This window comes from Bos taurus, chromosome 2 (assembly GCF_002263795.3).
Source record: "Bos taurus isolate L1 Dominette 01449 registration number 42190680 breed Hereford chromosome 2, ARS-UCD2.0, whole genome shotgun sequence".
Classification (NCBI taxonomy): domain Eukaryota; kingdom Metazoa; phylum Chordata; class Mammalia; order Artiodactyla; family Bovidae; genus Bos; species Bos taurus.
Window position 1 is genome coordinate 121,067,792 of NC_037329.1, and position 14,243 is coordinate 121,082,034.

At 43.8% G+C, this 14,243-nt stretch overlaps 1 protein-coding gene across 2 annotated transcripts in view; it reads right to left on the reverse strand.

Annotated features, from left to right (window-relative positions):
• ZBTB8A (zinc finger and BTB domain containing 8A) overlaps positions 1 to 8,941 on the reverse strand; it is a 66,218-nt gene extending 57,277 nt beyond the window's left edge. Inside the window, exon 1 of one of the 2 annotated variants that reach the window (XM_059876303.1) lies at positions 8,848 to 8,941. The gene's annotated coding sequence lies outside the window, so the exon portion shown is untranslated. 2 annotated transcript variants of the gene reach the window in all.
• Positions 8,942 to 14,243: the final 5,302 nt, after the last annotated feature.

Below are 14,243 nucleotides of genomic sequence, written 5' to 3' on the forward strand. Positions count from 1 at the left end.
TAATGGGGTCGCAAAGATTCAGACACGACTGAGTGACTGAACTGAAGTTAAAAAGTCTTTGGAATAGAAGGAATAGACATGCATTTCCACAAGTAAAGGAAAGATTTAGGTAACAAATATAACTCTTATTACAGTTGTGGGCTAGAAGACCATCTTTTTAAAGGTGTGTGTGTGCTCAGTCATGTCTGACTCTTTGTGACCCCACGGACTGTGGCTGCCAGGCTCCTCTGCCCGTGGAACATTGGTAAGAATACTGGAGTGGGATGCCATTTCCTCCTCCAGGGATCAAACCTGCATCTCCTGTGTCTCTGGCATTGGCAGGTGTGTTCTTTACCACTGAAACACCAGGGAAGCCCCCTTTAAAGGTACATAGCTATTAATTAAGATTTTAATGTATCACCAATACAAAGGTCACAAATACAAAGTTCAGTCTCCTTAGGATAAATCCCTGGGCCATGAGAAACTTCAGCAAACTGGCGTGGTAATTGTATGGATACATATCTTTTAACCCTGTAAATTAGAATTAAGAAATTGCAATCAGAATTAAATATAAAAATGTTAAGAAAATAAAAACTATATTTGAGGAAAGTCTCAATGAGAAGATGGCATTTAAAGTAAAGTCCAAAGATGGTAAGAGAGTTATTCAGCTATCTGGAGGAAGGCTGTTCCAGGCAGATGGAACAGCAAATGCAAAGGCTCTGAAGAGAAGCAGGCAAGGAGGTTGGAGAAACAGCAAGAGCTGGGGAGGACTTCCCTGGCAGTCCGGTGGTTAAGACTCAGTGCTCCCAATGTAGGGGGTATGGGTTGGATCCCGAGTCAGGGAGCTAAAAAAATTTTAGAAAATGGAGGGCTGGGGAGAGTAATGAAAGATGGAGTCAGAGAGGAACAACAGATTGTGGGGCAGTAGGACATCATGGGGCTCCCCTTGTGGCTCAGCTGGTAAAGAATCTCCCTGCAATGCGCGAGACCTGGGCTCTGTCCCTGGGTTGGGAAGATCCCCTGGAGAAGGGAAAGGCTACCCACTCCAGTATTCTGGCCTGGAGAATTCCAAGGACTGTATAGTCCATGGGGTCGCAAAGAGTCAGACATGACTGAGCGACTTTCACAGGACATCATGGGACCAGTTCCTGTAGGACTTGGTAGACTCTTTAGGGCCTTGGGCTTTTGGTCTGATTAAGATGGGGAGCCACTGAGGATGAGGAGCCATTGACCAATTCTAAGCAAAAAAGTGACAAGAACTTTCCTCAAGGGGATCAAAACACTCGCACCAAATTCTTTAATTATTATAAACAGGTCACTGAAAAGGTTGAGCCTATTAGACATAAATTCCACTTTATCTAGAAAATAAGATTTAAATGATACAGGATGAATCAAGTATTACCCTATCTTACAAAGTTTGGGGGCTCAAATCATCAAGAGCAGAGCTGGTGATTTCAAGGCTGCAAGATAAGTTCTGGCAGGCTGCTCTCTTTCATGGGGAATTCACAACTTGAAAGAAGCCAAGGTACTCATGATGCCTCGGTCTAATATTTCACAGCCTAACCCAAACATGCCCATTTGGCCGAGGGTGGCAGGTTAGATTCTCACTTCCCATTTACCATTTGTGTGGCCAGGGGGACTCCCAGGAATAAAGGTATCTGATTCCTGGTTATAGTCTGCCTGACAGCCCTTCAGTGAAGGGCTCTTGCTCCAGGGGTCCCACAAACTCAAGCCTTATCTGAGACTTGGGGAAGATTAGAGAGGAAGTTTTGAGCCTGAGGTTTATTCTGCTGAGGATTTTAGACTTGTTTCTGATAAGATCGGTTAAGGTTTTTAAGAGCATGGGAACGATATGACTTGCTTACTTAAAGACTCTGGAGGTGACTTCAGGAGGAAATGAAGAGCAAGAACAGGAGGCAAGGGCGCTGGAAGCCTGCCACTGTTCACCTCTTGGCTTAACGTTTAAATGCTTAATGCGTTTCCCCACCTAGAAAGTGGAAAAACCACCGGCCTGACTGGATGGTTGTTTTATGTGAAAAAAAGTGAAACAATTCATATAGGCGAAAGCACTCCATTTACTAAAGTTCTGCAAATATAAATGCTTATTAAGAACAGAAGTAATACTGACGTGTGTAGTTTAAAAGCCCAATAGGTGAGAATCTACCGCTTGCAAACCCATTTTGGACTAAGCCTAACATAAGGTTATATGTCTACTATATTTTAATTTAAAAAGAAAAACGAAAGCCGGGGCCGGGGTTGGGGGGCGGGGAGAACCGCCTTTGCAAGATACAGAACCTGGCTACTGGCACAATCAATAATAAATAAGCGCATTTGAAGGCGAAGGTGTCAAACCGCTATTAACTTACAAAAGATGCCGTCTACATAGGCAGAAGGTGCATATGTGTGAGTCCGTCATAAAACAGTAATTACAGCACAGTATTAGTTAGGTATAGTAAGTCTGCTTGGGTTCTAAGCCCGGATCTGTCGCGTCACGATATAAAACCAAAGGATGGAAGATGTACGGAGAAACTCGGACTCCTGGCCGCAAGTGACAAGCCCCAGACCTTGGCCGCCCCATCCGGCGGGCCACCCATCACTGGCCGCGCAGCCCGAGCCCCGCCGGCCGCCGACCCTCCGGGAGTCTGCGGCGCCCGACGGCTCCAGACACGCCCGGCACCGGCCCCGCGCCGCCTTCCCGCCACCGCCGCCAGGAGGCTCCGCGCGCCTTCCCGCCTTTCCCCGCGCCACGGCCGGGCTGGGCCGGGCGGCCAGGCGGGCGCGGCGCTCGGCGGGGGCGGCCGGGCGGGCGCGGGCGGCGACGGCGCGGCCATTGTCCCGCAGCCCCTCCCGGGCGCGCAGGCGGACAGGGCCGGGCGGCAGGGCGGGCGCGGCGGCCGCACAGTCCGGGAACCGGTGCGCCCCGCCGCCGCCCGCCTCTCCTCGCCGGCCACCGCCGCCAGGCCAGGTCCTCGGCGCCGGCCGCCCGGCCGCGCCTCCTTTGTGACCGTCTCCAGCCCCTCAGAGCCGGCGCGCCACCGCCGCTGCGCCCGGGGCTGCAAATGGCGCCCGCTCGCCTCTGCGCCTCCCGCCGCTCTCCCAGCCCGGGGACGTCTGGGGGCGCAGCGCCCGGGCCGTATCCCGCCGCCACCGCCCGGAGAGCAAAGCCCGCGGCGCCTTCGCCCGCGCCGCCGCCCGCAGCGAGGCTTGCGGGCCCGTGCGAGGCTGCCCCGACGCCCCGCCCGCCCTCCGCCCGCGCGGCGCGCAGCCACTTACCGCGGGCCGCGGCGCAACGGCGGGTCGCGCGCGCGGGCTGGGGGGAAGATTCCTGGTTCTCGGCGGGGGAAATTCCCCCTTTCGAAGCCGTTCCTTTGCGCCCCAAAACAAGTAGCCCCAACGTGAGAGAAACAAAAGGTATTTGCTGACGTGGGCGTTGGACAGAAACGCCCGAGGGCTGGGGACACAATTAAAGGGGCAACGCACAGATTTCAGGCACCAACCAGCAGCTTCGCCCACTCCCCCTGCCCTTCCCTACACCCCGCTGCACGCTCCAGAGGCACTGGGGTGCCCAGATCCCCGAGCAGTTGACTACGGAATCATTATTTAGTCAGGAGCTTAAATTTTAAATTGTACTTTACGTTGGGAAAGGCGCCTCCGGAGGGCAGAAGGGCTGGATTTCTAGGATCTGGGGAATTTGGTTTAGGAAAGAGGGAGGGACTTAGGCGTGCCCACAATTACTGTATAAGTACATGTGACATTATTGTACTTAAGTTTAGCAGCGTCAAATGGAAGAGATCTGTACAGAATTTTTCCTTTTATTGAGGCACTCATTTTAGTCGGGGATACCTTTTCTAAATCTCTACAGGTCACAAGCATTGCATTTTCTTTGAAGAGGCTAACCCAAGAAGCTGAGATAAGAGAAAATAATTCTTGGTTAAGTTCAAAGAAAATAAAAAACTAGTATGAATAGCAGATTTTGTGTTTTCAAATACAAAAATTCATTGTAGATCAAGTCAGTCTTCTGACATATTTATGTCCCTAATATTCAGAGTCAGGCATCAGATTATGTACTTGCTAAAATCTTTATAATCACTGAATTTTCATTGTTACTATAGAAACAATTTTATAAATTAGTTTTCTAGTTCCTTATGTTGGAGTAAAGTACTGAAAAGTTCTGTGATATAGTAAAACAAACAAGATTCAAAATTTCAAAATATTTAGTCTTTGATGGACTTCTCTTTTATGTCATATTCAGTTATAGTGGACAAAGTTTGTTACTTTGGTTTCATCATAATTAATTATGTGCTTTGAGGACCATATTCTCTACTAGAAGGGCTTCCTTAGTGGCACCGTGGTAAAGAATATGCCTACCAATGCAGGGAATGCAGTTTTGATCCCTGGGTGGGGAAGATACCCTGGAGAAGGAAATGACAACCCACTCCAGTATTCTTGCCTAGGCAATCTCATGGACAGGGGAGCCTGGCAAGCTACAATTCATAGGATACAAAACACAACTATCTCTTAATGTCACCTCGTATTACTCTCCAGTTATTTTGCTATTTAGTTCCATTTCCTCACATCATTCTGCACAGATCATTAAAACTGTGTTTGAAAACCATTAGATATCAGGAATGTTGAATGTACTCAGACTATTTTACTAGCATCCCCATTGATAATTCTCCTAGAAAGACCTGGACATTGTTACAGCAAAAGATTTTTTGGGTTTTTTTTTTTTTTTTAGCTTTAATTGAAACATGCAAAAGAGTTCTACAAACTTGGTCCTCAGCAGAGCACATCAGATTAGTGACAAACTCTTTGTTGCAAGGAAGAAATCAGTTCAGTTCAGTTCAGTCGCTCAGTTGTGTCCAACTCTTTGTGACCCCGTGAATCACAGCACGCCAGGCCTCCCTGTCCATCACCAACTCCAGGAGTTTACCCCAACCCATGTCCATTGAGTCAGTGATGCCATCCAGCCATCTCATCCTCTGTCTTCCCCTTCTCCTCCTGCCCCCAATCCCTCACAGCATCAGGGTCTTTTCCAATGAGTCAACTCTTCCCATGAGGTGGCCAAAGTATTGGAGTTTCAGCTTCAGCATCAGTCCTTCCAATGAACACCCAGGACTGATCTCATTTAGGATGGACTGGTTGGATCTCCTTGCAGTCCAAGGGACTCTCAAGAGTCTTCTCCAGCACCACAGTTCAAAAGCATCAATTCTTCAGCCCTCAGCTTTCTTCACAGTCCAACTCTCACATCCATACATGACCACTGGAAAAACCATAGCCTTGACTAGATGGACCTTTGTTGGCAAAGTAACGTCTCTGCTTTTTAATATGCTATCTAGGTTGGTCATAACTTTCCTTCCAAGGAGTAAGCGTCTTTTAATTTCATGGCTGCAATCACCATCTGCAGTGATTTTGGAGTCCCAAAAAATAAAGTCTGACAGTTTCCACTGTTTGCCCATCTATTTCCCCGGAAGTGATGGGACCAAATGCCATGATCTTCGTTTTCTGAATGTTGAGCTTTAAGCCAACTTTTTCACTCTCCTCTTTCACTTTCATCAAGAGGCTTTTTAGTTCCTCTTCACTTTCTGCCATAAAGGTGGTATCATCTGCATATCTGAGGTTATTGATATTTCTCCCAGCAATCTTGATTCCAGCTTGTACTTCTTCCAGCCCAGCGTTTCTCATGATGTACTCTGCATAAAAATTAAATAAGCAGGGTGACAATATACAGCCTTGACGTACTCCTTTTCCTATTTGGAACCGGTCTGTTGTTCCATGTCCAGTTCTAACTGTTGCTTCCTGACCTGCATATAGGTTTCTCAAGAGGCAGGTCAGGTGATCTGGTATTCCCATCGCTTTCAGAATTCTCCACAGTTTATTTTGATCCACACAGTCAAAGGCCAAGGAAGAAATAGTAAGAGTTTTTTCCCTCAACTTCCCCCTCTAGCTTCTGAAACTCTTTTATATAGTTGGAGAATTCCTTACATAATGAGTAATTGGTGGGAGGTTGAATTGGCCATCTGCAACAAAATCTGGAAATGCCAGTGGTTTGCTTTCCCAGAATCTTTTGTGGTTAAGACAATGGACATGGTCTACACTTTGATAGTCAGATGCACCCTCCAGGGACTTTGAAGAGGGAGTTGTAAGAAGCAGGAAAACTCAAAGAATCTTTTCTAGCCGTGGTGACAGTTGCAGCAAGACAGTATCTCCAAGGTGTCCAGTACCAGTGCTATCAGTGGGGCCAGCTGCCATGGAGAAATGTTGGTATCTTCACCAGGCCAGTTCTTATGGTATGACATGGCTGTTGTTTCTGCCTGGTTAACATAGGCTCCAACCCCTGTGCTTTGCTCTTCCTGTGAATCTATGGACTTTTAATGATTCACTTCTGTTTAAATCAGTCAAGGCCAGTCTTGACTGGCCTTGCAACTAAGAACCCTACCTAGTACAAAATATGAAAAAGCATTTGGACATATAGCCATATAGCTTTTTACAACAGATGAAATTGTTGGAGGTAAAATGTCTTCCCTCTTGTATAGATGGGAATTAAAACCATAGGTTTAATAGAGAGAGAGCCTATGAAGTAAGAAGAGGAGAAACTCAGAACCAAACATCACCAACTTGATCATCTAGTGGCTGGCTAGAGGAAAGTGAAACTGTGATTGAGTCTTAAGAATTGACTAGAGTGAAAGGAAGAGATGTGGGATAGTGTGGTATTGTAAAAACTAGAAGAGAGTAATTCAAGAAGGAAGAACTGAACAGTAGTGTTCAATACATCTCTTCACAGTCCAAGAGAAGATATCTATTAGACTTAACAACTTTGAAATCATTAATTTCAGAGACGACTGTTAAGCTTGATTTAAGGGAGCAAATTCCAGATGATCGGACTATGTGCGGATGGAGAAATTGAGATGGTGAGAATAGGCAGTTCTTGAGAGATTTGGTCACAAAAGTGATATTCCAATTACTATTTCTGTGTTACATGCCAGCCCAAACTTCGAGGCATACATTAAAAGACTTTGATTATGTTCGTGGATTCCATGGGTCAAGAATTTGACTAGTCACAGCAGAGATGGCTTGTCTCTGTTGCACAATGTCTGGAGTCTTAACTGGGAAGACTCTTGTGGCTGAGAGTGATTTGAACTGCTTGAAACTGGAATCATCTGGAGGTTTCTTCATTCACAGATCTAGTATCTAGGCTGGTGTAGTCAAAGTTCGGCCTCTATACCCTGGTACTGAGTTGAACCTCAGAGACAAAATGTTGGGTAAAGTATAAAAGAACAGACTTTATTGCTTTGCTAGGCAAAAGGGACCACAGAGGGAAAATGCCCTCAAAACTGTATGTCCCGACCTGGAAGGGATAGTGAGGAGTTCTGTAGTGTATGTTAGTCACTCAGTCGTGTCCAACTCTGTGCGACCCCATACACTGCAGCCCACCAGGCTCCTCTGTCCATGGGATTTTCCAGGCAAGGATACTGGAGTGCTTTGCCAGTTCCTTCTCCAGGAGATCTTCCCAAACCAGGGATCGAACCCAGGTCTCCTGCACTGCAGGCAGATTCTTTACTTACTGAGCTAATGCTGACTTTAAAAAATGCACAACATGAGTCTCAAGTTTCATGTGGGGGAAAAATGAGGACTGCAACCCAGAAGACAGCATTTCAGATAACTCTGAGAAACTGCCTTGAGGAGGGAAGAGGAGGAGCTAAGATATATAGGAGTTTTCTAACAAAGGGCAGGTAGTCAGAAACATCAAAAGATTACTGTTAATTAAAGAAACCAGATATGTCAAGTTAAGGAATTTAGTGCTTTTCTATATATGGGAAGATGCAAGAGTCTGGGCTAACTGAAATTATTCCTTTAATATTCACCACAGCTATCTGCAGTCAGCATCCTATATTTTCACACCCTGAGTTTCCTCAGGGCTCAGCATAGGAAGTGGCTCTAGTCTGCAGGCTACTCTGTGTGTGTGTGTGTGTGTGTGTGTGTGTGTGTGTGTGAGTCACTCAGTTGTGTCCAACCCTTTGTGATCCCATGGACTGTAACTCACCAGTCTCCTCTATTTATGAAATTTTCCGGGCAAGAAAACTGGAGTGGGTATCCTAGCCTTTCTCCAAGGAAATCTTCTCAACCCAGGAATCGAACTGGGGTCTCCTGCATTGCAGGCAGATTCATTACCAGCTGAGCTACCAGGGAAGTCCGTTAAATAAGATAGTAATATGTATAGCTCAAAGAAGAAAGGGAGAAAAAGTAGTGAAAGACCAATAATAGTCTATAATCAATATTGTTACTTGTAGAGAATAGAATCCACTCTGGGTAGTTTAAACAGAAGGGACATTATTAGACAACATTAGATGGCTGGTGAATCTCTAGGTGGTCCAGGGAATCATGTTTAGTTGCTGAAAGTTTAGAACATTCATAACCAGGGGAAACTGCCAGCTACATCACCTGGCTATAGTCATAGAACTGTCAGTGCTGCCGCTTCCTGATACTATGACATTAGAAGTAGAAATGGCAGTCACTGCCAGAGCTGCCCCAGAAGAACCAAGTGCCTTCAGACTGCATGCAAGAAGAGCTGATCTACCCATGGGCATATCTTCTGTCTCACATTTCTCATTTCCTCCTTTCCAGACTCATGTGGATGCATCTGTTTGAACTATATAGCTTCAGGGGAGTCAGAAATGTAGTCTTCAGCATTCCAGCCTATGCAGTAGAGGAAGGCACACTAGAAGGGGATTGGAAAGTAGTGAACCAATACACATTTTGTATACTAGTTATTCATACAACCTTTCCATACTTAAAAAAACACCAGTAGCAATGAAATGTTCCCACTTAATATAACTCACTTGTCATTATAGGAAAAAAGTTTCTCACCTTGTCTGTGAAAGGGAATACTCAGTGTTTCATCAGGAACTTCATCAATCCCTAGGAAATGTTCATATCTTATCTGCACAGTCATAATATGATTTTCTGTAATCAAGAAAGAAAATGGGTATAGCTAATACAATCCTTATTTCTGAAACTGGTCACAAGGCAATAATTAATCACTTCTTTCATCTATTCTCTATTCTGTGTTCCATATGTCATAATATCTTTTGTCTCTTACAATCTTTTTTTCCTTAAATCTATTACATTGGATATTAGGGATTACTTCTTCTGGATTCTTTTAGTTCAAAAATACCTGTCATAGATTTTTCTATCTTATTTTAAACCATTCCTTTTAAAAAAAAATAATATACCTTGGTAAACCATATTGTTGGATTTTTAACTGGTCTGAGAGTCTGGGCCTTTTAGTTTTGAATTTAATGCAATCGCATTCATTGTATTTACAGTTAAATTAGGATTTTCTTCTGTCATTTTAAAAATTCATTTCCATCATAGTTTACTATAGGATATTGAATATAGTTTCCTATGCTATACAATACAATTTTATTATTTACTGTCATATTATTTTATGTTTTATTTATTTATAGCTCTGAGCAGGAGCTTTAAGAGGCATCTTATGTTTCCACCAACTTTCTTGTTCCACTCTGCTGCAAGACTTGTTCAGTTACTCAGTCGTGTCTGACTCTGCAACCCCTTTGACTGCAGCACACCAGGCTTCCCTGTCCTTCAGCATCTCCTGGAGCTTGCTCAAACTCTTGTCCATTGAGTCAGTGATGCCATCCAGTCATCTCATCCTCTGTCATCCCCTTTTCCTCCTGCCTTCACTCTTTCCCAACATCAGGGTCTTTTCCAATGAGTTGGCATTTGAATGGTGGCCCAAGTGTTGAAGGTCCAGCTTCAGCATCAGTCCTTCCAATAAATATTCAGGACTGATTTCCTTTAGGATGGACTGGTTGGACCTCCTTGCTGTCCAAGTGATTCTCAAGAGTCTTCTCCAACACCACAGTTCAAAAGCATCAGTTCTTCGGGGCTCAGCTTTCCTTTTGGTCCAACTCTGACATCCATACATGACTATTGGAAAAACCATAGCTCCGACTATACAGACCTTTGTTGGCAAAGTAATGTCTTTGCTTTTTAATACACTGTCTAGGTTTGTCATAGCTTTTCTTTCAAGGAGCAAGCATCTTTTAATTTCACCTTTTAAAGTCTCCATCTGGAGTGATTTGGGAACCCAGGAAAATAAAGTCTGTCACTGCTTCCTTTGTTTCCCCGTGTATTTGCCATGAAGGTATGGGACTGAATGCCATGATCTTTGTTTTTTCAATGTTGAGTTTTAAGCCAGCTTTTTCCCTCTCCTCTTTCACCTTCATCAAGAGGCTCTTCAGTTCCTCTTCACTTTCTGCCATAACTGTGGTGTTATCTGCATATCTCAGGTTGTTAATATTTTTCCTGGTGATCTTGATTCCAGCTTGTGATTCATCCAGCCTGGCATTTTTCATGAAGTACTCTGCATAAAAGTTAAATAAGCTGAGTGATAATATTCAGCCTTGATGTACTCCTTTCCCAATTTGGAATCAAGTCCATTGTTCCATGTCTGGTTCTAACTATTGCTTCTTGACCTGCATACAGGTTTCTCAGGAGGCAGGTAAGGTGGTCTGTTATTCCCATCTTTCAGAATTTTCCACAGTTTGTTGTGACCCACAAAGTCAAAGACTTTAGCATAGTCAATGAAGCAAAATTAGATGGTTTTCTGAAATTCCCTTGCTTTTTCTATGATCCATTGGATTTTGATGATTTGATCTCTGGTTCCTCTGCCTTTTCTAAATCCAGCTTGAACATCTGGAAGTTCTTGGTTCACATACTGTTGAAACCTAGCTTGGAGAATTTTGAACATGACCTTGCTAGCATGTGAAATGAGTGCAATCGTGTGGTAGTTTGAACATTCTTGGCATTGCCTTTCTTTGGGATTGGAATGGAAACTGACCTTTTCTAGTCCTATGGCCACTGATGAGTTTTCCAAATTTGCTGGCATATTGAGTGCAGCACTTTCACAGCATCATCTTTTAGGATTTGAAATAGCTCAACTGGAATTCCATTACCTCCACTAGCTTTGTTTGTAGTGATGCTTCCTAAGGCCCACTTGATTTCACACTTGCAGGATGTCTGGCTCTAGGTGAGTGATCACACCATCATGGTTATCTGGGTTGTTAAGAGCTCTTTTGTTTAGTTCTTCAGTGTATTCTTGCCAGTTCTTCTTACTATCTTCTGCTTCTGTTAGGTCCATACCGTTTCTGTCCTTTATTGTGCCCATCTTTGCATGAAATGTTCCCTTAGTATCTCTAATTTGCTTGAAGAGAACTCTAGTCTTTCCCATTCTATTGTTTTCCTCTATTTGGATTGTTCACTTAGGAAGGTTTTCTTACCTCTCCTTGCTGTTCTTTGGAACTCTGATTCAGATGGACACATCTTTCCTTTTCTCCTTTTCCTTTTGCTTGTCTTCTTTTCTTAGCTATTTGTAAAAGCTCCTCAGACAACCATTTTGCCTTTTTGCATTTCTTTTTCTTGGAGATGGTTTTGATCACTGCCTCCTGTACAATGTTACCAACTTCTGTCCATAGTTCTTCAGGCCCTCTGTCTATCAGATCTAATCCCTTGAATCCATTTGTCCCTTTCACTATATAATAAGGGATTTGATTTAGGTCATACCTGAATGGCCTAGTGGTTTTCCCTACTTTCTTCAATTTAAGAATCTGAATTTGACAATAAGGAGTTCATGATCTGAGCCACAATCAGCTCCCTGTCTTGTTTTTGCTAACTGTATAGAACTTCTTCATCTTCGACTGCAAAGAATATGATCAATCGATTTTGATACTGACCATCAAGTGATGTCCATGTGTAGAGTCATCATCTCTTGTGTTGTTGGAAGAAGATGTTTGCTATGACTAGTGTGTTCTCTTGGCAAAACTCTGTTAGCCTTTGCCCTTCTTCGTTTTGTACTCCAAGGCCAAACTTGTCTGTTATGCCAAGTATCTCTTAACTTTCCACTTTTGCAGTCCAGTCCCCTATGAAGAAAAGGACTTTTTTGTGTGTGTGTGTGTGTGTGTGTTAGTTCTAGAAAGTCTTGTAGGTCTTCATAGAACCATCCAGCTTCAGCTTCTTCTTCAGATTAGTGGTTGGGGCAGAGACTTGGATTACTTGAATGGTTTGCCTTGGAAATGAACTGAGATCATTCTGTTGATTTTGAGATTGCACCCAAATACTGCATTTCAGACTCTTTTGTTGACTAGAAGGTCTACTCCATTTCTTCTGAGGCATTCTTGCCCACAGTAGTAGATATAATGGTCATCTAAATTAAATTCTCCCATTCTCATCCATTTTAGTTCATTGATCCCTAAAATGTTGATATTCACTCTTGCCATCTCCTGTTTGACCACTTCCAGTTTACCTTGATTCACGGACCTAACATTCCAGGTTCCTATGCGATATTATTTCACAGCATTGGACTTTACTTTCACCACCAGACGCATCCACAACTGAGCATTGTTTCTGCTTTGGCTCAGCCTTTTCATTCCTTCTGGAGCTATTTCTCTGCTCTTCTGTAGTGGCATATTAGGCACCTACTGACCTGGGGACAGGGGCTTTGGCAGCAGCGGTCCTGGGAGGTGCAGTGTGTGGCATAAGTCCTCTTAGAGGAGGTCGCCATTAGCCCCAACATAGAGCCGCCAAGCAGGTGACCCACAAACTAGAGAACAATTATACCAAAGAAGTCCTTGCACTGTTGCAAAAGTTATAGGGCCCACAACAGATTTCCCAACCCGGGGGTCCAAGAAAGGGACTGAGAAACCCCAGGGAATTTGACTTTGAAGGCCAGTGGGATTTGATTACAGAACTCCCACAGGACTGGGGAAACAGAGACTCTTGAGGGGCAAAAACAAACCTTGTGTGCACTAGGACCCAGGAGAAAGGAGCAGTGACCTCATGAGAGACTGAGACAGACTTGCCTGTGAGGGCTCAGGAGTCTCCTGCAGAGGCATGGATCAACAGTGGCCTGCATAGGATTAGGGACACTGACTGCAGCAGTCCTGGGAGACGAGGCATGCTGGCATAAGTCCTTTTGGAGGAGGTCACCATTACTCCTACGGCCAAACTACAGGGAGGGAACACAGCCTTACCCATCAGCAGAAAACTGGATAAAGATTTACTGAGCATGGCCTTTCCCACCCAGTTTTTCCCACAGCCAGTCCCTCCCATCAGGAAGCTTCCAGAAGCCTCTTATCCTCATCCATCAGAGGGCAGACAGAATGAAAACCACAATCACAGATTGTGATCAAATTGATCACATGGACCACAGCCTTGTCTAACTCAATGAAACTATGAGCCATACTGTGTAGGGCCACCCAAGATGGACAGGTCATGGTAGTGAGTTCTGATAAAACGTGATCCACTGAAGAAGGGAATGACAAACCACTTCAGCATTCTTGCCTTGAGATTCCCATGAACAGTATGAAAAGGCTGCAAGACTAGTGTGCCCCAAATAGGGGCTGTTCTTACAGCCCAGCCTATGCCTTAGAGTGAAACGCACAGAACCACAGAAGCTGACTTGCAATCACCAACATATAATAAGCAATAAAATACTTGTTGGTTGTTGTAAACCATGTGTTGGCAAACTACAATCCATGAGCCAAATCCAGTCTATTGTCTTTGTAAGGCTTAGATTTTTTTCTTCATTTTTGAAAGGTTGAAAAGTAATCAAAACATGTATATGTGGTCAATTAATTTATGACAAAGGAGCCAAGAATATAAACTGGAGAAAGGACTGTCTCTTTAATAAATGGTGTTGGGAAAACTGGACAGCCACATACAAAAAAATGAAAATAGACCACTATCTTATACCATACACAAAAATCAGCTCAAAATGGATTAAAGACTTGAATGTAAGACCTGACACCATAAAATTCCTAGAAGAAAACTCTTCAGCAGTAAGTTCCTTGACATAGGTCTTGGTGATGATTTTTTGGATTTGACACCAAAAGCAAAGGCCACAAAAGCAAAAATCAACAAATGGGACCACATCAAACTAAAAATTTCTGCATAGCAGAGGAAACAATGAACAAAATGAAAAGGCAACCTACTGAATGAGAGAAAATATTTGCATATGATTAAAGAAGTCATACAACTGAATAGCAAAAAAATGAACACTCTGATTTTAAAATGAGCAGAGGATCTGCATATACATTTTTAAAAAGAAGACACACAAATGGCCAACAGTATATGAAAGGTGCTCAGCATCACTATCATCAGGGAAATGCAAATCAAAACTTACATCTGTTAGAATGGCTGTTCTCAAAAAGACAAGAGATGAGTTTGGGTGAGGATGTAGAGGA